Raw genomic sequence first — 21,521 nt, forward strand, 5'->3', positions numbered from 1 at the left:
CTTAGACATGGTTGAGGATTTTCTGGAGATATTCATGGATGACTTTTCTGTTTGTGGAGACGATTTTGAACGATGCCTCGACAATTTGGCAAAAGTTCTCAAGAGATGCGAGGAGGCTGAGTTGGTCTTAAATTGGGAAAATTGTCACTTCATGGTGACTGAAGGCATTGTATTAGGCCACAAAATTTCTCACAAGGATATTGAGGTTGACAAGACGAAGATTGAAGTGATATAAAAGTTGACACCACCAACTTCGGTCAAGGGCTTAAGAAGTTTTCTTGGACATGCTGGATTTTATAGAAGATTTATCAAAGACTTCTCCAAGATTTCGAAGCCCTTGTGCTCATTGCTTCAATAAAACCAACCCTTTGTGTTTGACGAATTATACCTCGGCGCATTTACTGAGCTGAAAAGGCAACTGATCTCGGCACCCATTGTAGTTCCTCCTGACTGGACATCACCATTTGAGTTGATGTGTGATGCGAGTGATTATGCTGTACGAGCTGTTTTGGGACAACGCCGAGGTAAATTTTTTCATGTTATTTATTACTCTAGTCGCACTTTAAATGAAGCACAATTGAACTACACCACCACTGAGAAAGAATTACTTGCTGTGGTATTTGCTTTTGATAAATTTAGAGCTTACCTAATAGGCACAAAAGTTATTGTTCACACTGATCATTCGGCTATAAAATACTTAGTGAACAAAAAGGATGCCAAGCCTAGACTTATTAGGTGGATCTTACTTTTTCAAGAATTTGACTTAGAGGTGGTAGATAGAAAAGGAACTGGAAATCAAGTTGCCGATCACTTATATAGGATAGAGAACAATTCTGAATGCCATGACATTGTAGATATTCAAGAGGAATTTCCTGATGAGAAAATTTTATATGCCACGGCAATTCCGTGGTACGCTGACCTTGTTAATTTTCTTGTTAGTGGAATTTTGCCTTTTGATTTGAATAGTCAGGGTAGAAATAAGTTCAAGCACGATGCAAGGCACTATTTTTGGGATGAGCCATATTTGTTCAAGCATTGTGTCGATCAGCTCATTAGACGATGTGTACCTGAAGAGGAACAACACGACATTCTGTACCATTGTCATTCGGCCCCAATTGAAGGCCATTATGGTGGAGCAAGGACTGCAGTTGATACATGCACCACACACCCTAAAGCTAAGGATGATGAATTTACTATACCACTTGGCCCTATAACACGAGGCCGGACCAAACTTCTTAAAGACAAGCTTCAAATCGCAGTTCAAGCATTCATCCGTAAAGGTATAATAGCATCATATTTACAACAACTTTTTGAAGGGAATACAGTTGTTATCCGGTCGACATGTCTTCTGGAGATACAACCGTTTGTCTCTTATTTTTCCAACGGTTCTTGAATCTCATCAATCCGATATCGGGAACTCAAGATATGTTCATTTTACTAAAGACGGTGCATGTAGGAAATCCTATACGGGATTAATACGCTATTTTGTAAATATTACGAATTTTCAATATTTATATTGATTATTTGTAATATAATTTAATATAAGATGATTAATTATCTTTTAGGATCAGATTTATTATTTTATTAGGAATTAAGGTTGGGTTAAAACAATATTCTTAGTTATTATTATTTTATTAGGAATTAGAGTTAAAACATGTTTAGTTTATTAATATTTTATTCTTTAGTTATTTAGGACCTTTAGAATTCAACCCCTATATAAAGGAGGCTTCATTCAACTTTGTAAATCAGATTTCTTTGATTAATAATACAACAAAAGTTCATTTTTGCAAGTGTTGATTGCCTTGTGCCTTCGAAGCTTCTTCTCCTCGAGTTCTTTCAAGTTCTTGTGAGGAAGATTAATCTTCACACTCCAATTTGCCTTTTCATTACGACTAGGAGGGTTGGTTAGAGCCGTATTATCGTGTTTGCCTTTTCATTGCGACTAGGAGGGCTCGATAGGACATTATCCATCGATATTCCACATATTCATCCACGCCATCAATCATCTTTACCGTTCACTTTCATAAGGGAGATCTTTTGATTTCTTGGTTATTTGTCTTTATTTTCAATTCCTTTATCTTTTGTTTATCTTGTTTTAATCTTGTTTCTTACCTTGTTTCCAGCACCAAAAGAAACCCCAAAGAACCCTAGCTATTGCCACCACTTTCCCCATTCATTCCTTATTGTTCTTCATCGAGTCTAGAGATTTTCTAGGTTTGATTCTTCAACAAGAGCAACGTTCATTAACCCGCCACCGCTTCCCTATCAATTGGTATCAGATTTGGGCTGATTCTTGGAAAGAAGCAAGCAATCTTGTTTGTTCTTGCACAAAACACCGTCAAGGTACCCCAACGGAGCTAGTTCAGAGAAGATTCATCGTTTCAGGTTATTTTTATTTAATTTTAATTTAGATTCAAATCCTTCTTGTTAGTTTGCCATTTCTTTTTAAAAAAAACAAAAAAAGGCAAAAAAAACAAAAAAAAAGTCGAAATTTCAAAAAAAATTGCAAACGAAGGTATTTAGGGCTTCTTTTCTCTAGATATCATATTTATCTTAATTTTAATCTCCATTCCAAAATTCACTTCAATAAGAGTTCATTAGTGCCTTCAAATACATCATTCAAGTTTTATCGGCAGATTCGGTCTAGAATATTGTCGAATTTCTTGAAAATTCTATAGGAGGAATTTTATGGTGAAAATTTCCAGATTGAAACTTTATATATTGGATATCATTAAACCAAAAAATCAGAATTTTTGGAGATCAATAATAACTTCGAACAAAGTGATCAAGAAAAACAGATTGTTTGAGGACTCACCGTTCAACAGAGTCTACTGGATACTACTAAAGGTATTTGGTTCTGAAATTTTACATGTCGTTTCTTGACGCATCTAAAGACACTCAAGAAATTTTCCAGAATTTTTGGACATCTGTAACCCCCTCGAAAACGTTTCTCAAGTTGATCTAGCGTTTTCTAGGTTTTCTGGTTTGGTCCCTTTTTCTTTGATTCTTAGTGCTTTAGGTTCTTTTGTTTTTCCTTGTTATTGTTCTTTTGCATTATCTAACACATTATCTTCCTTGTGTTAGTAGGACTAAATAGTTTGCATACTTCTTCCTTCTTTGCATTCTCGTTCTCTTGGAGTTTAACCTTTGTTTGGTCTCTTAGAGCTTTTAGGTTTTTCTTATCGCCTTTGCTAGTAATCAAACTATGATACGAACTGTGAAAGACTACTTGGTAAAGTGAGTTTTAAAGAGTACAAGATCGGCTTACTTTCCTCTCGTTGTGTTACTTTCTTGGAGTGACTTGTGAGGTTTCTTGCTTTGTTGAATTTTTTTTTTCTACTTTAAAATCTTCTTTTGAGTGTTATAATTGCAGGATGGGCGATAATAACAATGAGACACTTACGGCTATGTTAGCCGCACTTGAACGACTCACAACTCAATTTGATCAACTTAACAATGCCTTCAGAGAACGACAAGAACTACAACTGGATCTACCAAACCAGAATCCAAGGCCAAACAATGTTGAACTTTTGGCCCCCAGGCGAGCACAACCACGTTTTCAAACACCCGAACTCTTTGCAAAACCAAAGTTCACGATCCCTTCTTTTAAAGGAGACTACGATCTAGACAAGTACATCGATTGGGAAGGAAAAATTGATCTCTTGTTCGCATACCATGACTGCCCCAAAGCTGAACAAGTTCCCTTCATCACCTTGGAATTCGAAGGATATGCTCACACTTGGTGGATGCAAACAAGGAAAAAGATCGACAGCTACCAAATTCAACCAATCACTTCTTGGACCGAACTCAAACATGCCATGAGGAACCGATTCCTACCGACACATTATACACGAGAAGTTAAACAACGACTACACCGACTTCGACAAGGTAGAAGTTCAGTTGAAGATTACTACAAGGAGATGCAGTCCATACTCAATAGGGCTAACATAATTGGAGAAGAAGAGGACACCATGTCAAGATTCGTCATCGGCTTAAACTCAAACATCACTGATCTTCTTGATCTCCATAGATACGAAAACCTCAAAGATACACTAAAGAAAGCAATGGCAATCGAAGCATAGATACAAAGGAGATTTCGATTCAGAGAACATTACCAAGGTACTTCATTCTCTTACCAAGGTAATCCTTCAAATCCTTCCTCATCGTCTACTCCATCTTCTCAAAAAAAGTCGAGAGATGACAAACTCAACAAAGAGAAACAACGACCAGAAAAGAATGAGACACTTCCAGCCTCTAAAGACGACACCCGAGCAAGAGACATCAAGTGTTTTAAATGCATAGGAAGAGGCCATATCAGCCGTAATTTTCCAAACACGAGAACCTTAACCATACTAGGTGATGGATCTTACAATTCTGACTCCGATGACGACATCGCCGATATTCCAGCACACGCCGAAGCCAAAGAAGATAGTGATGACTATGGAAGCGATGAGTACAATGGCACAATCTTGGTTATTCGTCATACATTGAACATCCAAGCATCCGACGAGTCTGACATACAACGTTCCAACATCTTCCACACACGCTGCCTAATCAAGGAACAACCATTCTCCATCATCATTGACAATGGTAGTTGTGTCAACGTCATTAGCTCCAACGTTGTTGAATCACTCAAACTTCCTTGCCAACGACATTCGAAACCTTATTGCTTACAATGGCTTAATGAGAGTGCCGAGATGAAGGTGGTTAAATAATGCCTCGTTAATATCAAGATGGGAAAGTATTGTGACGACGTATTGTGTGATGTAATTCCAATGCAAGCATCCCATATTCTCCTAGGACGGCCTTGGAAATACGACAATGACGTCACATATTATGGTCGAAAGAACACTTACACAATTCCAATAAAAGGTAAACCGTTCCGACTTAACCCCCTACCTCCCAAAGAGATTCTCATAGATCAACAACGAATTCTCAATGAAACAAGGAATTTGAAACAAAAGGCAAAAGAGGTCACAACCGATAAAAGCCAAAAAAATGACCCACGGGTGGTGAGTGAACCTCAATGTGAAAATAAAAGAGTGTCTCAAAACATTTATGCGAGTGCAAAAGACATGAGAGAGACCCTTTTTCAAAATAGGTCGTGCATTCTAGTCTGTTTCAAGGACTCCATTTTATCAACTATCACTAACATCACAGATTTGCCTAGTGTTTTTTCTTCTCTATTATAGGAGTTTCAAGATGTCTTAAGCAACCCACCGGATGGTTTACCACCTATAAGAGGAATCGAACATCAAATTGACTTCATCCCTGGATTAACCATACCAAACTGACCCGCTTACCGATGCAATCCTGAGGAAACGAAGGAATTGGAACGACAAATAGATTCATTATTACAAAAAGTACACATCCGTGAGAGTTTTAGTCTTTGTGCGGTTCCCGTCATTCTAGTTCCAAAGAAAGATGGCACATTCCGAATGTGTGTAGATTGTCGACCTATCAATCGGATAACAATCAAGTATAGGCATCCTATTCCACGCCTAGATGATATGTTGGATGAACTACATGGTGCAAGTATCTTTACCAAAATTGACTTGAAGAGTGGTTACCATCAAATTCGAATGAAAGAAGGTGATGAATGGAAAACAACATTCAAGACAAAGTTCGGCTTGTATGAATGGCATGTTATGCCCTTTGGACTCACAAACGCTCCAAGCACCTTCATGAGATTAATGAATCACGTTCTTAAGGAGTTTATAGGTAAATTTGTTGTCGTTTACTTTGATGACATTCTTATATACTCATCTTCTCTTGATTCTCATGTCATTCACGTTCGAATGTTCTCAAAGTTCTTCGACGAGAACATTTATATGCTAACATGGATAAGTGTGTGTTTTACAGTGATAAGCTTATGTTTTTAGGCTTTATAGTTAGTGTACAGGGTATTCATGTAGATAAAGAGAATGTCAAGGCAATTCAAGAATGGCCCATGCCTACTTCTATCACCGAGGTAAGATCTTTTCATGGTTTGGCAAGTTTCTATCATCGCTTTGTCAAAGATTTCTCAACCATTGCTGCTCCATTAACCGAGATCATCAAAAAGTCAGTTGAATTCAAATGGGGACCACTCCAACAAAAAGCTTTTGAACTTCTTAAAGATAAGTTATGTTCTGCCCCTATTCTTCGTCTTCCCAATTTTTCTAACACCTTTGAGCTAGAATGTGATGCTTCAGGCATAGGCATTGGTGTCGTTCTCATGCAAGAAAGATAACATATCGCTTACTTTAGTGAAAAGTTAAAAGGTGCACAATTGAACTACTCTACCTACGACAAGGAACTTCTTGCTCTCGTCCGAGCACTCGAAGTGTGGAATCATTATCTTCTCCCTAAAGAGTTTATCATTCACACGGACCATGAATCACTCAAATAGTTAAATGGACAAGGTAAGTTAAACAAACGACATGCTCGATGGGTTGAGTTAATTGAATCTTTTCCTTACATCATCAAATACAAACAAGGAAAAGATAACATCGTAGCTGATGCATTATCTCGACGATACACACTTATCACTCGAATTCATGCTATTGTTATTGGTTTTGCACATATCAAAGAACTTTATCCTAACGATCCAGATTTTTCTGAGATTTATAAACAATGTGTAAAAGGTTCTTTTAACAAGTTTTATCTTGTAGATGGCTTTCTTTTTCACATGAACAGGTTGTGTACCACAAGGCTCTTTGCGAGAGTTCTTGGTTCACGAGTCACATGCCAGAGGACTTATGGGACACTTCGGTATTCACAAAACACTTGATATGGTCATGGAACACTTCTTTTGGCCGTACATGCTTAAAAAAGTGGAAAAGATTTGTGCATCATGCATCACGTGCAAACAAGCAAAGTCAAAGGTAAATCCTAATGGTTTGTACACGCCTTTACCAATTTCTTCTTCTCCTTGGATCGATTTATCGATGGATTTTATACTTGGCTTACCCCGCACTAAGAAAGGACGAGATAGTATTTTTATGGTTGTGGACAGATTCTCAAAGATGTCACACTTCATTCCTTGCCATAAAACGGACGATGCCACACATATTGCTGATTTATTCTTTCGAGAAATAGTATATCTTCATGGCATTCCTCGCATCATTGTGTCCGATCGTGACACTAAGTTCATAAGCCACTTTTGGAAGGTATTATGGGGTAAGATTGGCACAAAACTTCTCTATTCCACTTCTTGTCATCCTCAAATCGATGGACAAACCGAAGTAATAAATCGGATTCTAGGATCTTTGCTAAGAACTGTGGTAGGTTAGAATACCCGTAATTGGGAAGAATGTTTACCTTTTGTTGAGTTTGCTTATAATCGATCCATTCACTCCACAACAGGTTATTCTCTATTCGAAATAGTTTATGGTTTTAACCCATTAATTACTTTGGATCTTATTCCCTTACCTTTAGATCAGGTTACCAATTTAGATGGTGAAAAGAAGGTTGCCCTTGTCAAAGACATTCACGCCAAAGCCAAACTCAAGATGGATAAAACCTACGAGGCAATCGCAAACCGAGTTAACAAGGGTCGACGACATGTCACCTTTGAACCATGAGATTGGGTATGGGTTCACATGAGAAAAGAAAGGTTCCCGACACAAAGGAAATCCAAGATAGAACCACGAGGTGATGGCCCATTCCAAGTCCTTGAACGAATCAATGACAACGCCTACCGCATTGATCTTCCCGGTGAGTATAACGTGAGTGCATCCTTTAATGTTTATGACTTATCTTCTTTTGATATTTCAGATTCGTGGACGAATCCTTTTAAGGAAGGGGGAGATGATACATGCACCACACACCCTAAAGCTAAGGATGATGAATTTACTATACCACTTGGCCCTATCACACGAGGCCGGACCAAACTTCTTAAAGACAAGCTTCAAATCGCAGTTCAAGCATTCATCCGTAAGGGTCTAATAGCAGCAGATTTACAACAACTTTTTGAAGGGAATCCAGTTGTTATCCGGTCGACATGTCTTCTGGAGATACAACCGTATGTCTCTTATCTTTCCAACGGTTCTTAAATTGCATCAATCCAATATCGGGAACTCAAGATATGGCCATTTTACTAAAGAGACGGTGCATGCAGGAAATCCTATATGGGATTAATACGTTATTTTGTAAATATTACGAAATTTCAATATTTATATTGATTATTTGTAATATAATTTAATATAAGATGATTAATTATCTTTTAGGATCAGATTTATTATTTTATTAGGAATTAAGGTTGGGTTAAAACAATATTCTTAGTTATTATTATTTTATTAGGTATTAGAGTTAAAACATGTTTAGTTTATTAATATTTTATTCTTTAGTTATTTCGGACCTTTAGAATTCAGCCCCTATATAAAGGAGGCTTCATTCAACTTTGTAAATCAGATTTCTTTGATTAATAATACAACGAAAGTTCGTTTTTGCAAGTGTTGATTGCCTTGTGCCTTCGAAGCTTCTTCTCCTGGAGTTCTTTCAAGTTCTTGTGAGGGAGATTAATCTTCACACTCCAATTTGCCTTTTCATTGCGACTAGGAGGGTTGGTTAGATCCGTATTATCGTGTTTGCCTTTTCATTGTGACTAGGAGGGCTCGATAGGACATTATCCATCGATTTTCCACATATTCATCCACGCCATCAATCATCTTTACCGTTCACTTTCATAAGGGAGATCTTTTGATTTCTTGGTTATTTGTCTTTATTTTCAATTCCTTTATCTTTTTTATCTTGTTTTAATCTTGTTTCTTACCTTGTTTCCAGCACCAAAAGAAACCCCAAAGAACCCTAGCTATTACCACAACTTTCCCCATTCATTCGTTATTGTTCTTCATCGAGTCTAGAGCTTTTCTAGGTTTGATTCTTCAATAAGAGCAACGTTCATTAACTCGCCACCGCTTCCCTATCAGCTGCTAAGGTCCTGCAATCGGTCTTCTACTGGTCAACTTTGTTTAAAGATTCCCAAGCATTTTACAAAGGTTGTGATCGATGCCAACGGACTGGAAACTTCTCCAGACGACATGAAATGCCGCTGCAAAATATCTTGGAGATAGAACTGTTTGATGTGTGGGGCATCGATTTCATGGGACCATTCCCATGTTCTGGATACATCTTTATATCTTGCTTGCTGTGGATTACTTGTCAAAGTGGGTGGAAGCAATAGCAACATCAAGGAATGACTCCAAGACCATACTCAAGTTTTTGCACAAGTATATTTTCACTCGGTTTGGAGTACCTCGTGCTATTATTAGTGATGAAAGAACTTGCTTTGATAACAAGTTGATTGCCAAGGCATTGAGGAGATATGGAGTTCGACACAAGATTGCCACGGCATATCATCCATAAACAAATGGCCAAGCTGAGATATCCAACCGAGAGACCAAGCAGATTTTAGAGAAAGTGGTGAACCCAAAGCGTAAGGATTGGTCACCAAAGTTGGATGAAGCACTTTGGGCGTATAGAATAATGTTTAAGACTCCTTTGGGGATGTCACCATTCAAGCTAGTATATGGGAAAACTTGTCATCTCCCGGTTGAGCTTGAACATAAATCATACTGGACCATCAAGCGATTGAATTTCGATGCTCAACTAGCTGGGGAGTAGAGATTACTTGAACTTAATGAAATGGAGGAGTTTAGAGAACAAGCATATGAGAATGCTCGGATATACAAGGAGAAAACCAAGAATTGGCATAACCAGAAACTGATGTCACGGCATTTTCATGTGGGCCAACAAGTCTTACTCTACAACTCCAGACTTAAACTTTTTCCTAGGAAGCTCAAATCTCGATGGCCAGGGAAATTTGAGGTAAATTATGTCTATCCCCATGGAGCTGTTGACATCAAAAGATTAGACAATGGAAAGATCTTCAAGGTCAATGGCTAGCGTCTGAAAGCCTACAATGGAGTTCCATCATCGCACAACAAGGATGCATTATGTCTGAACGATACTGAAGTGTGCCCAGAAGAGAACCAAAATTCGATGCCACGGCATTGAATTTGTGTCGTGCATAAATAAAATTTAAAATTTAAGTCTTTCTTTATTTCTATTTTTATTTTATTTTGTAATTAATTTTTGATCTGATTTGTAGGGATCACGTCGCTGCAAACCGTGCAAGGAGCGGTTACCAACGGGAGGAAAAGACAGTGCATTAATTGGATAGATATTCTTTTGATTTTGTCTCTTTTTAATTTATTTTTATGACACTTACTTTTCTCTCTCCACAGTTTTTGTCTCATCATCATCATTGTTTTTTGGCAGTTTTTTTTCTTTCCCCATACACGCATAACCCCCCACCCACTCAATTTATTTTAACCGTCCTATCACCCCTTTTTCCCTCTCAAATTTTTAACTTTTTATTTTATCTTTCATTATTAATTTTTCTCTTTCATTTTAACTTTTAATTTTTCTCTTTCTTTCATTCATCTTCTTCCCTTATTCTCTCTATAGCCGAAAAACCTTCAAGTCTTCATAGCTATCAAAAGCTTCTACCTTTTTCATTTTTCTTACGTCAAAAACATCGAAAATGGTGCGCTCAAGACCAGCTCCAACCGACACTTCCGCTTGGAAACAGTTCGAAGATGACGAGGCCAAGGCTCGGTTCCAAAACTTCAAGAATCGAAAACTCTTTTTTGAGTTAGGATTTATTTTTACCGAGGAAACCGATGGTGGTTTTGGAACCGATGTTATGGACATCGTTACACCACTCAAGTGGAAGGAAATTGCACGCCATCCGGGTTCGGTGAATGCCTCGGTAGTTAAAGAGTTCTACGCGAATATTTCCAAGCCCAACCAACACTCTATTTTCGTCCGAGGTAAGCAGATCCGTTTTACACCCTCTGCTATTAATCATTACTTCCATTTGCAGGATGTAGTGGATCTCCATGCCACTTTCGAAGAGGAGGGCGATAGCAACACCTACGATGGGGTCTTGGAGGACCTTTGCTTCGAAAACACTGAGTGGAATGGGCACCAAACAAGTAGATACTCGGTCAACTGAGAACGTCTTCAACTGCGCGCCAAGTTATGGAATCACTTCTTTAAACATAAACTCATGTCGACTTCTCACAACACAACGGTATCACTTTCACGCTTACTGCTTTTACATTCTATAATTGTGTCCCGTCCGATTGATGTTGGTCGTATTATTATTCAGCAAGTAAATGATTGTTTGGGGAAAACGGCAAGTTCTTTGGTGTTTCCTAACTTAATTACCACTTTATGTCATAGGAAAAAAGTTGAGAAAAATGTTTTTGATGAATTTTACCTGGATTATCGGGCATTACTCGGGCAGACTACCACTGTTGTTGGGACTTGAAAATACCAAGTCTAAAGACCTTGTTAATGGGGAATCTGCAGGTGCTACAGAATCAAATGCCGAGGCAAGATTACTTGTTATCAAGGAAGCGGTGATGCAGACTCATACTCATCTACATGATCTACACGGTGACATCTGTAACTTCTTTGGATATGTGAAGCATAGAGATGATGTGGTGGAATCAATGTTTCAAGAAATTATTCCCCATGGTCTATAAAATTTCCCTGGCTTCCCAGACAAAATTCTGTCGGCATTCAATGCCGAGGCATCTCCCGAACTAGAGCACGATGCAGCCGATCCTCCTGTTGATGACTCGAATCCTGATCCACACCGGTCCGATACTCTTGAATATCTGTCCACTGTCCCTATCAAAGAAACACCCAGTCCCACCCCTGCACCACGTAGTGGCCGACGTATCAAAACCACGGCTGGACGCATTACGCGTCATTACTCCACTTCTTCCGAGTCCAGTCCAGCACCTATACGCAAGCGTACCCAACGAGGAGTTGTTAGCACCTCCAAGGCAACACCACCACGCACTCATTGAGGTACCGCCCTTGCATCCATTTTCTTTTAGTTGCATTTCATTGCATGGTATATAGTTTTTAGTTAGTTTTGTTCTCTTTAAGCATTGAGGACAATGTTTCCCTTAAGTTTGGGGGAGGTAGTGTTCTTGGTAGGTCATATGCATGATAGCATTAGCATAGTATTATGCCATGGCATCAGAAAATGGTAGGACAGTTAGATGAAATATTTTGAGGATACCGGATGATAATGAATTTGTTAGGCTAGAATCTGAATGTAAATGACTATTGAGAATGATGGAACTCACTCTAGGGTTTGATGCCTTGTGAAATTTTTTTACACGATTTGTATGTTCTCTATACTTAGAAAATTTAGGAAATTTTTATGAAAGAACACTAGTTAATTTTGGCATTGAAATTTATTGTTGTGCTTAAAAGAAAAATAAAAAACAAACTCCCTTATGAATGAAACTGTGAATAAATGCTTAGGCATAGCTGTACAGGGACACTCCTCTTTACTGTGGCATTGCCTGGAACTTTCTTTAATAAATGGTAGCCTTGTGCATATAAGTGAATGAAAGAAGTCACGGGATGACTCTACTTAACTAACTTGGGGGTGGAAGGTATGCTAGCTTTCACCTAGAGTGTGGAAGAGTAGGTGTGATGAGCTGACTCTATTCGTAACAGCATCTAAAAAAATCAATCAGAAAAAAAAAGAGTAAAAAGTGCTTAATGAATGAGTAAATGCCTTGGCATAAACTAGGGAACTTGATTAGAAATTGTCAAAATTTGCTAAGTTTATATAAGATACAATCACGCACACACACCACCACAAAGAATCTTGACCTATGGAAAAGTACTTGAATTCTTGATATGTCTAGCACGTTGAAGCTTATTTTTATGAGGGTTGAAATTCTATTTTGTCCTACTGTCTTATTATTGAAAATTGCTATGACATTATGCTTATGTAACTGCTATCCATTACTTGAGGACAAGCAATAGCTTAAGTTTGGGGTGTGATAACTTCCTAAAAATACTACTTTTAAGGCCTTTTTCACTTAAGTTATTGTTTGTTTAAAAGCTCATTTTAGTCATTTTAGGATCATGTAGTTGCATATAGCTGCATTTGTGGTGGTTGTGTTATTTTATTTCTTAATGGTGTTCATTGAGGGAAATGTGCAGTTTGTTTGTGGTGTGCAGGGAATAACAAGCAAAAGGACTCTTTGGGAAGTAATATCGTGGCATCACACGTTGCTGAAGCATATTGAAATACCTTGGCATTTCCGGCGCAGAAAATGACAAAAAGATATTTCTGCACAAGGACAGATGGCACTGGACAGCTATCTCTGCACGTGAATGATGGTCGTAACTACCTGCCAGAGCTACCAGAGGACCACTGCCACTTGGAGGATAAGGTTCATGCCCAACATGTGATTCTAGGAGTATGAGGGGTATTTTGTACCCAACAACCTCATCATTACCCCTAGATATTTTTATTATACATGACACCTCATGGGAGAGAGGAAGTGAGGATATTGACGCATACGCATAGAGCAGAAAAAATCAGATTTTTATTTTTCCCTTTTTCCTTTCTTTTTCCTTGGGGTTTTCCTCCATTGATAAAGCTTCAAGGAGTGGCAAGCTAGGCGCCGAAAGGAGCTAGCAAGCTAAGGTGGTTCGTGGTGGCCAAGGAGTACCTCCGGTGGTACGTCGAAGGCTTCTTCACACTTCCTGTTTTACTGCTATTTTTCTATTTATTTGTGGGTTGATGAAACGTATATTTTCATGACTTTGTGTTTGGATATTTCGAACCCCACCATGAACTAACTTATTTGGTGGTGGTTGATTTAATGGTTGTTTAAACTTTATTTTTAATGGTATATTTAAGTTTATTTTGGTTCTTTATTTGGTTTGCTTATGAATGCTTCACCATCTAGTCCTGTAAGAGCATGAAAATGTCCATTTATTAGATGAAGTTTAGGTGTTCAGAATAATCCTAAGCTAAAAATACTTTTTGTATTTGGGAGAATCACAAGACAAAATCTTTATAAGCAATGGGTTATAGTATTTTCAAGGGGCTTTGAACCGGCCTATGAGTACTATAACCTAATCCCTTAGATCTCGGAAGAGACTAGGATAAGATTTCAACGATTAAAAAGGGTGTCTTTATCAATAGGGTAGGCTGGCCAACATCGTTGAGTGAGAGCAGATGCCTTGGCATCCTATTCTGTTAGATTCTTTTGAACACTTTAGGAAAGCCCTATCGAGTAAGTAAAGACCAGTTAGCTTAAATATTCTTGAGAGATAAGTTTAACAACCTTAGATCAATCCCTACCATTCATTCTATTGGAAGCTTGTCACGTGAGGATTATCTTCTTTTCATTTTTATTTCTTTTACTTACTGTTTTTACCATTTTTCATTGCCTCAACATTTCATCATTTTCAACACTGAACATCTGTTATTGCCAATATATTTCCATTTGCTACATCATCAGACCATCACTCTATATACCCCAGCATACACATATCCATTGCTGTGACATTTGTATATATAAAGACTAACTACACATAGATAGAATAGTACATTGCTTTGGTTAGACTTCTTTAATTTCACCCAATCCCTGTGGAGACGATACTCACTCATCATTATATTACTTGAACGATTGTGTATACTTGCACATTACTTGCGTATAATTTATAGTACTCACAACACGCAACAGTCTCCTAACAATTACATGAATTAAGCTTAAACAAATGCAAGGAAGATCGAATAAATTTTAAGAGATAAAGTTGATTATTGGTGGTGAATTTGCATAGTAGAAGCAGACAAGGATACTAACAAGTCAAGATACGTGTTTGCAACACAACACAACATAGTACATGAAAAACAAAACAATAAGAATAAAGCATGCATGAAGCATCACTGTAAAGTCAATGTAGTTAATTTATTTTTTTTTAAAAAGGAATATTTCCAGCTATGCAAGCTGTCCGCGATTTGTGAGTACTAAATATGGGTGTGGATATATGTGCAAGTATACACAATCGAACAAGTAATACAGTGATAAGTGAGTATCGTCTCCACAGGGATTGGACGAAATTGATAAGTTCAATCAAAGCGCTTTACTATGTCACCTAAGTAAAGTTAGTGATGTTATATGAAAATGAAAATGTTGTGGCAATTTGAAATGGATGTTGTAGAAACTGTCCGATGGTAATATGGCAGCAGATTGAGATGTTATGGCAAATTGGAGTGTGTGTAGTGCAATCAAATGAAAATGTAACGACAAAATAAATTTTAAACATTGGACTTGATTATAACAACTTCATACTCCTCACACAACAAGCTACTAGGGGAATGAGTGATATGAGTCACTTAGGAAAATATAATTCTACTTCTCAAAATGGTCTCACTTCTATTCCTTATCTTCCCGACAGAGTTTACTAGGGTGCCCTATGCTATCTCTAGTAAGGGACTCGACAGATTGAAGATGCCTTGGTAAAACTGGTTGGCGTAAGCCCCTGCAGTGATCCTATTGGTCCAAATAACAGGATATGTCTCGGCAATACCTTTTTGCGGCAACATTAACATCTAACCTCTCGTTCATACACAACTCCTTTTACTCGAATGAAATCCTAGCATTATCTCTAAGGTGAATTAGGCCTAGTTACTATCTAGAACCCCTTGCTTATGTGGTTTTTTACTAGTTTCTCTCGAACACTAAGGATGTGCTACCTAGACATTCTATCGAACACTAAGTAATCTCCTAAGGAATGACTACTCTCATATCTCCTACAACCTTAAGGTACTAAGATCCATAAACAAAATAGTTAATAACATAAAAAACAACCATTCATTAAAGTAAATCTTAAATATCTAAAATGAACTCCCACCAAATATGATTAGTTCATGGTGGGGTTTGAAATAAGCAAGCACAAAGCAAGTTAATCAGTTCCTTACAACCCAAAAGATAAAATATGAAAACAAAGAGCAAAGGGAATGAGGAAAAGCCTTTGACATGCACTGTCTGAGTTCCCTCGGCCACCACGGACAGTCCCAGCAAACTAGCTCCTCTCGGACGTCTAGAACACCACTCCCACTAGCTTGTCAATGGAGGAATGCCACGGAAAATAGGATTGGTGGAAAAAAAATTCTCTGAATTTTTAGCTTTTGGCGGCGGGGGTACAAGTCCAAAGCCCCAAAAAGTCTCCTATTTATAGGTGGAGAATGAACCTAGGGTTTTGTGTTAAAATTACACTAGTACCCTAAAGATCATTCCTTTTATGCGAGAGACGGTGCAAAAATGGTAATGGGCCCCTCCTATGTGGCTGATTGCAGAAATCACGTGTAGAGAATGAAAGATGTCTTTTACTAAAAATATATTTCTTTCGTTTTGATCGCTCTCGAAATGCCAACTGGTTCGGCATCTACATTTTACTCAGCAGTCTCCTTATGTCGCGACATTTTCCTTTTTCTTTTCCTTTCTCCCAAATCTTGCACATCACCAAACAAAAATCTTCCACATAAAGCAGCACTGATTACAAAATAAAATGTCACGGCAAACAGAATTCCACCACATGCAACTATATGCTCCTAAATGCATCTATATGAGACTAAATGGGCTCTTAGACATTCAATAACTTAAGTGAAAAGGTCCCAAAAATGATCTTTTTACGGAGTTATCACGCCCAAAAACTTAATCTATTGCTTGTCCTCAAGCAATGGATAGTATTTAGTAAAATAAAAATACCATGACAAGATCAGAAGTAGAATAGTTAAATGAGATAGAATTCCATCACTAATAACATTTGGCTTCAACATGCTAGACTTGTTCGAGAAATGAAGTATTGTCCCCTAGGGCAAGATTCTTTGTGTGAATGTATGCGTGTTTGTATCCAGTCAGTGCTTAACAAACCTAATTATTTTCTAAGCAAGCTTTCTTAATTTTCCACGACATTATAAATTTTACTCCCACATTGTTTTCTTTTCTTTCATTAACTCTGCTACGAGGGGAGACAACCCATCACACCTATCATCCTACAATTTAGGTGAAAGGGAACATACCTTCAACCCTGAGCTAGTCAAGTAGGGTCATCCCGTGACTACTTTCATTCACTCATATGTTGTGGCTTTCATTTATTTAAATGTAGTTTCCAGGCAATATCATGGGATAGCAGAGTGTCCCTCTTCAGATATGTTGAAGCATTTATTCACAACTTCATCCTTTTTTAACATATGTGGGGTTTTCATCGTTCAAAGTTTTATGCCACGACATTCAAGAATTATCTTATAAATTTTTTTTAAGTTCCTCAAGCATGGAAAACATACAATCGTGTATTCAAAGGTTTCAAAGAAGTAAGTCCTAGAGTTGGTTCTATCATCCTCAACAGTCATTTACATTCAATCCTACTCATCAAGAATTCATCATCATCGGGCATCCTTAATTTACTCCATTAAACTAATTCTACATTTACTAATGTCATGGCATATTCATTATACTAAATACTATCATGAAATGATTTGAGAACCCTACATCCCCCAAACTTGAGAGAAACATTGCCCTCAATTCTTACTAAAAACTAAGGAAAATTAAACTACATGCTATGAAATGCAATGCAATGCAAGGTATCTTGACTTCATACTTGTGGTGGTGTGGCGGTCGTTCGACGGGTGCGCTTTCGTAGTTGTGCAGGGTTGGAGTGTTCAGAGTCAGATGTTGGCGCAATAGGGGGAGTATTATGGCCTTCTAGGACGGCCTTGGCAATACGACAACGACGTCACATATTATGGTCGAAAGAACACTTACACAATTCCAATAAAAGGTAAACCATTCCGACTTAACCCCCTACCTCCCAAAGAGATTCTCATAGATCAACAACGAATTCTCAATGAAACAAGGAATTTGAAACAAAAGGCAAAAGAGGTCACAACCGATAAAAGCCAAAAAAATGACCCACGGGTGGTGAGTGAACCTCAATGTGAAAGTAGTAAGGGAGGAGAGTTTCAGCTCTGGGAGGCTACGAACAACATCATCTAGGCGGTCTTGGGGTTCTGCCTACTTTGGTAGTTGGTGAAAGAGCTCATCAGAAAGTGCCACCGTTCCAGGCCACCAAAACAGAGAGGGTTTTAGTGGTTTTTGGCAGTCAGGTAGAGTAGGTTCTCATGGCAGTGAGGGAATTGAACACTTGTAGTCACATAAAAGGTTGTCGAATGACGTTTTCCCCGAACCAGAAACACAAGACACTGAATCTTTAGACGAGAACTAGCTGAAAAGAATGTTGGCTGTTAATCCCAACTGTTTTAAGTGCCTGCTCAACCATTGTATCCCAACTGTTTTAAGTGCATGCTCAACCATTGTATCCCAATAGGTTTTTCCCCAAGTGTGCACCCTTTGAGATCTAAAGTTATTTAGAAGGGAAGCTACTAGCCAGAAGGCGATCCAATCTGATGCATCGCTGGCTGAGCTCAGCCAGGAAGAGATCGAGAGTCCCGATTGTATCCAGCAAGATTCTTCATAAATTCAAAACTCAAAAGCTTGTTTGCAGTCAATTGTTACAAGCATAAAATTTTCATTGTAATTGGAAATCTCTCACATATCGGAACATGTAGTAGAGTGTAAAACTGTAAAAGGTTAAGTCCCCTTGCAGCATTTTAAGGTCACATTTTGTTAGTAGGAATCAAGAAACACATTAGCTGTATTTTTCATTGCGAATTCTCCAAATCTAGTGATTCAAACATTTGGCAACACAGTAAATTCCAATAAAAGGTAAACCGTTCCGACTTAACCCCATACCTCCCAAAGAGATTCTCATAGATCAACAACGAATTCTCAATGAAACAAGGAATTTGAAACAAAAGGCAAAAGAGGTCACAACCGATAAAAGCCAAAAAATGACCCACGGGTGGTGAGTGAACCTCAATGTGAAAATAAAAGAGTGTCTCAAAACATTTATGCGAGTGCAAAAGACATGAGAGAGACCCTTTTTCAAAATAGGTCGTGCATTCTAGTCTGTTTCAAGGACTCCATTTTATCAACTATCACTAACATCACAGATTTGCCTAGTGTTTTTTCTTCTCTATTATAGGAGTTTCAAGATGTCTTAAGTAACCCACCGGATGGTTTACCACCTATAAGAGGAATCGAACATCAAATCGACTTCATCCCTGGATCAACCATACCAAACTGACCCGCTTACCGATGCAATCCTGAGGAAACGAAGGAATTGGAACGACAAATAGATTCATTATTACAAAAAGTACACATCCGTGAGAGTCTTAGTCCTTGTGCGGTTCCCGTCATTCTAGTTCCAAAGAAAGATGGCACATTCCGAATGTGTGTAGATTGTCGACCTATCAATCGGATAACAATCAAGTATAGGCATCCTATTCCACGCCTAGATGATATGTTGGATGAACTACATGGTGCAAGTATCTTTACCAAAATTGACTTGAAGAGTGGTTACCATCAAATTCGAATGAAAGAAGGTGACGAATGGAAAACAACATTCAAGACAAAGTTCGGCTTGTATGAATGGCATGTTATGCCCTTTGGACTCACAAACGCTCCAAGCACCTTCATGAGATTAATGAATCACGTTCTTAAGGAGTTTATAGGTAAATTTGTTGTCGTTTACTTTGATGACATTCTTATATACTCATCTTCTCTTGATTCTCATGTCATTCACGTTCGAATGTTCTCAAAGTTCTTCGACGAGAACATTTATATGCTAACATGGATAAGTGTGTGTTTTACAGTGATAAGCTTATGTTTTTAGGCTTTATAGTTAGTGTACAGGGTATTCATGTAGATAAAGAGAAGGTCAAGGCAATTCAAGAATGGCCCACGCCTACTTCTATCACCGAGGTAAGATCTTTTCATGGTTTGGCAAGTTTCTATCGTCGCTTTGTCAAAGATTTCTCAACCATTGCTGCACCATTAACTGAGATCATCAAAAAGTCAGTTGAATTCAAATGGGGACCACTCCAACAAAAAGCTTTTGAACTTCTTAAAGATAAGTTATGTTCTGCCCCTATTCTTCGTCTTCCCAATTTTTCTAACACCTTTAAGCTAGAATGTGATGCTTCAGGCATAGGCATTGGTGCCGTTCTCATGCAAGAAAGATAACATATCGCTTACTTTAGTGAAAAGTTAAAAGGTGCACAATTGAACTACTCTACCTACGACAAGGAACTTCTTGCTCTCGTCCGAGCACTCGAAGTGTGGCAACATTATCTTCTCCCTAAAGAGTTTGTCATTCACACGGACCATGAATCACTCAAATGGTTAAATGGACAAGGTAAGTTAAACAAACGACATGCTCGATGGGTTGAGTTCATTGAATCTTTTCCTTACATCATCAAATACAAACAAGGAAAAGATAACATCGTAGCTGATGCATTATCTCGACGATACACACTTATCACTCGAATTCATGCTATTGTTATGGGTTTTGCACATATCAAAGAACTTTATCCTAACGATCCAGATTTTTCTGAGATTTATAAACAATGTGTAAAAGGTTCTTTTAACAAGTTTTATCTTGTAGATGGCTTTTTTTTTCACATGAACAGGTTGTGTATACCACAAGGCTCTTTGCGAGAGTTATTGGTTCACGAGTCACATGCCAGAGGACTTATGGGACACTTCGGTATTCACAAAACACTTGATATGGTCATGGAACACTTCTTTTGGCCGTACATGCTTAAAAAAGTGGAAAAGATTTGTGCATCATGCATCACGTGCAAACAAGCAAAGTCAAAGGTAAATCCTAATGGTTTGTACACGCCTTTACCAATTTCTTCTTCTCCTTGGATCGATTTATCGATGGAATTTATACTTGGCTTACCCCCCACTAAGAAAGGACGAGATAGTATTTTTATGGTTGTGTACAGATTCTCAAAGATGTCACACTTCATTCCTTGCCATAAAACGGATGATTCCACACATATTGCTAATTTATTCTTTCGAGAAATAGTCTATCTTCATGGCATTCCTCGCACCATTGTGTCCGATCGTGACACTAAGTTCATAAGCCACTTTTGGAAGGTATTATGGGTAAGATTGGCACAAAACTTCTCTATTCCACTTCTTGTCATCCTCAAATCGATGGACAAACCGAAGTAATAAATCGGATTCTAGGATCTTTGCTAAGAACTGTGGTAGGTAAGAATACCCGTAATTGGGAAGAATGTTTACCTTTTGTTGAGTTTGCTTATAATCGATCCATTCACTCCACAACAGGTTATTCTCCATTCGAAATAGTTTATGGTTTTAACCCATTAATTACTTTGGATCTTATTCCCTTACCTTTAGATCAGGTTACCAATTTAGATGGTGAAAAGAAGGTTGCCCTTGTCAAAGACATTCACGCCAAAGCCAAACTCAAGATGGATAAAACCTACGAGGCAATCGCAAACCGAGTTAACAAGGGCCGACGACATGTCACCTTTGAACCAGGAGATTGGGTATGGGTTCACATGAGAAAAGAAAGGTTCCCGACACAAAGGAAATCCAAGATAGAACCACGAGGTGATGGCCCATTCCAAGTCCTTGAACGAATATTACGAATTTTCAATATTTATATTGATTATTTGTAATATAATTTAATATAAGATGATTAATTATCTTTTAGGATCAGATTTATTATTATATTAGGAATTAAGGTTGGGTTAAAACAAT

The 21,521-nt window shown here is 38.0% G+C and overlaps 2 long non-coding RNA genes across 2 annotated transcripts in view; one reads left to right on the forward strand and one right to left on the reverse strand.

The window, feature by feature from the left end:
- Positions 1-18,440, forward strand: LOC120146049. Its single transcript, XR_005518178.1, has 3 exons — positions 1-10; positions 16,607-16,616; positions 18,316-18,440. It is a non-coding gene; the product is annotated as an uncharacterized LOC120146049 (long non-coding RNA).
- The window catches only part of LOC120146043, a 14,711-nt gene continuing 11,031 nt past the window's right edge, over positions 17,842-21,521 (reverse strand). The window contains exons 3-4 of the long non-coding RNA XR_005518177.1: positions 20,635-20,640; positions 17,842-18,172 (exon numbers count right to left, since the gene is read on the reverse strand). This is a non-coding gene — a long non-coding RNA (uncharacterized LOC120146043). The remainder of the gene's footprint in view (positions 18,173-20,634; positions 20,641-21,521) is intronic.

The sequence above is a fragment of the Hibiscus syriacus genome, unplaced genomic scaffold (genome assembly GCF_006381635.1).
Source record: "Hibiscus syriacus cultivar Baekdansim isolate YM2019G1 unplaced genomic scaffold, ASM638163v2 tig00002511_pilon, whole genome shotgun sequence".
NCBI classification, from domain to species: domain Eukaryota; kingdom Viridiplantae; phylum Streptophyta; class Magnoliopsida; order Malvales; family Malvaceae; genus Hibiscus; species Hibiscus syriacus.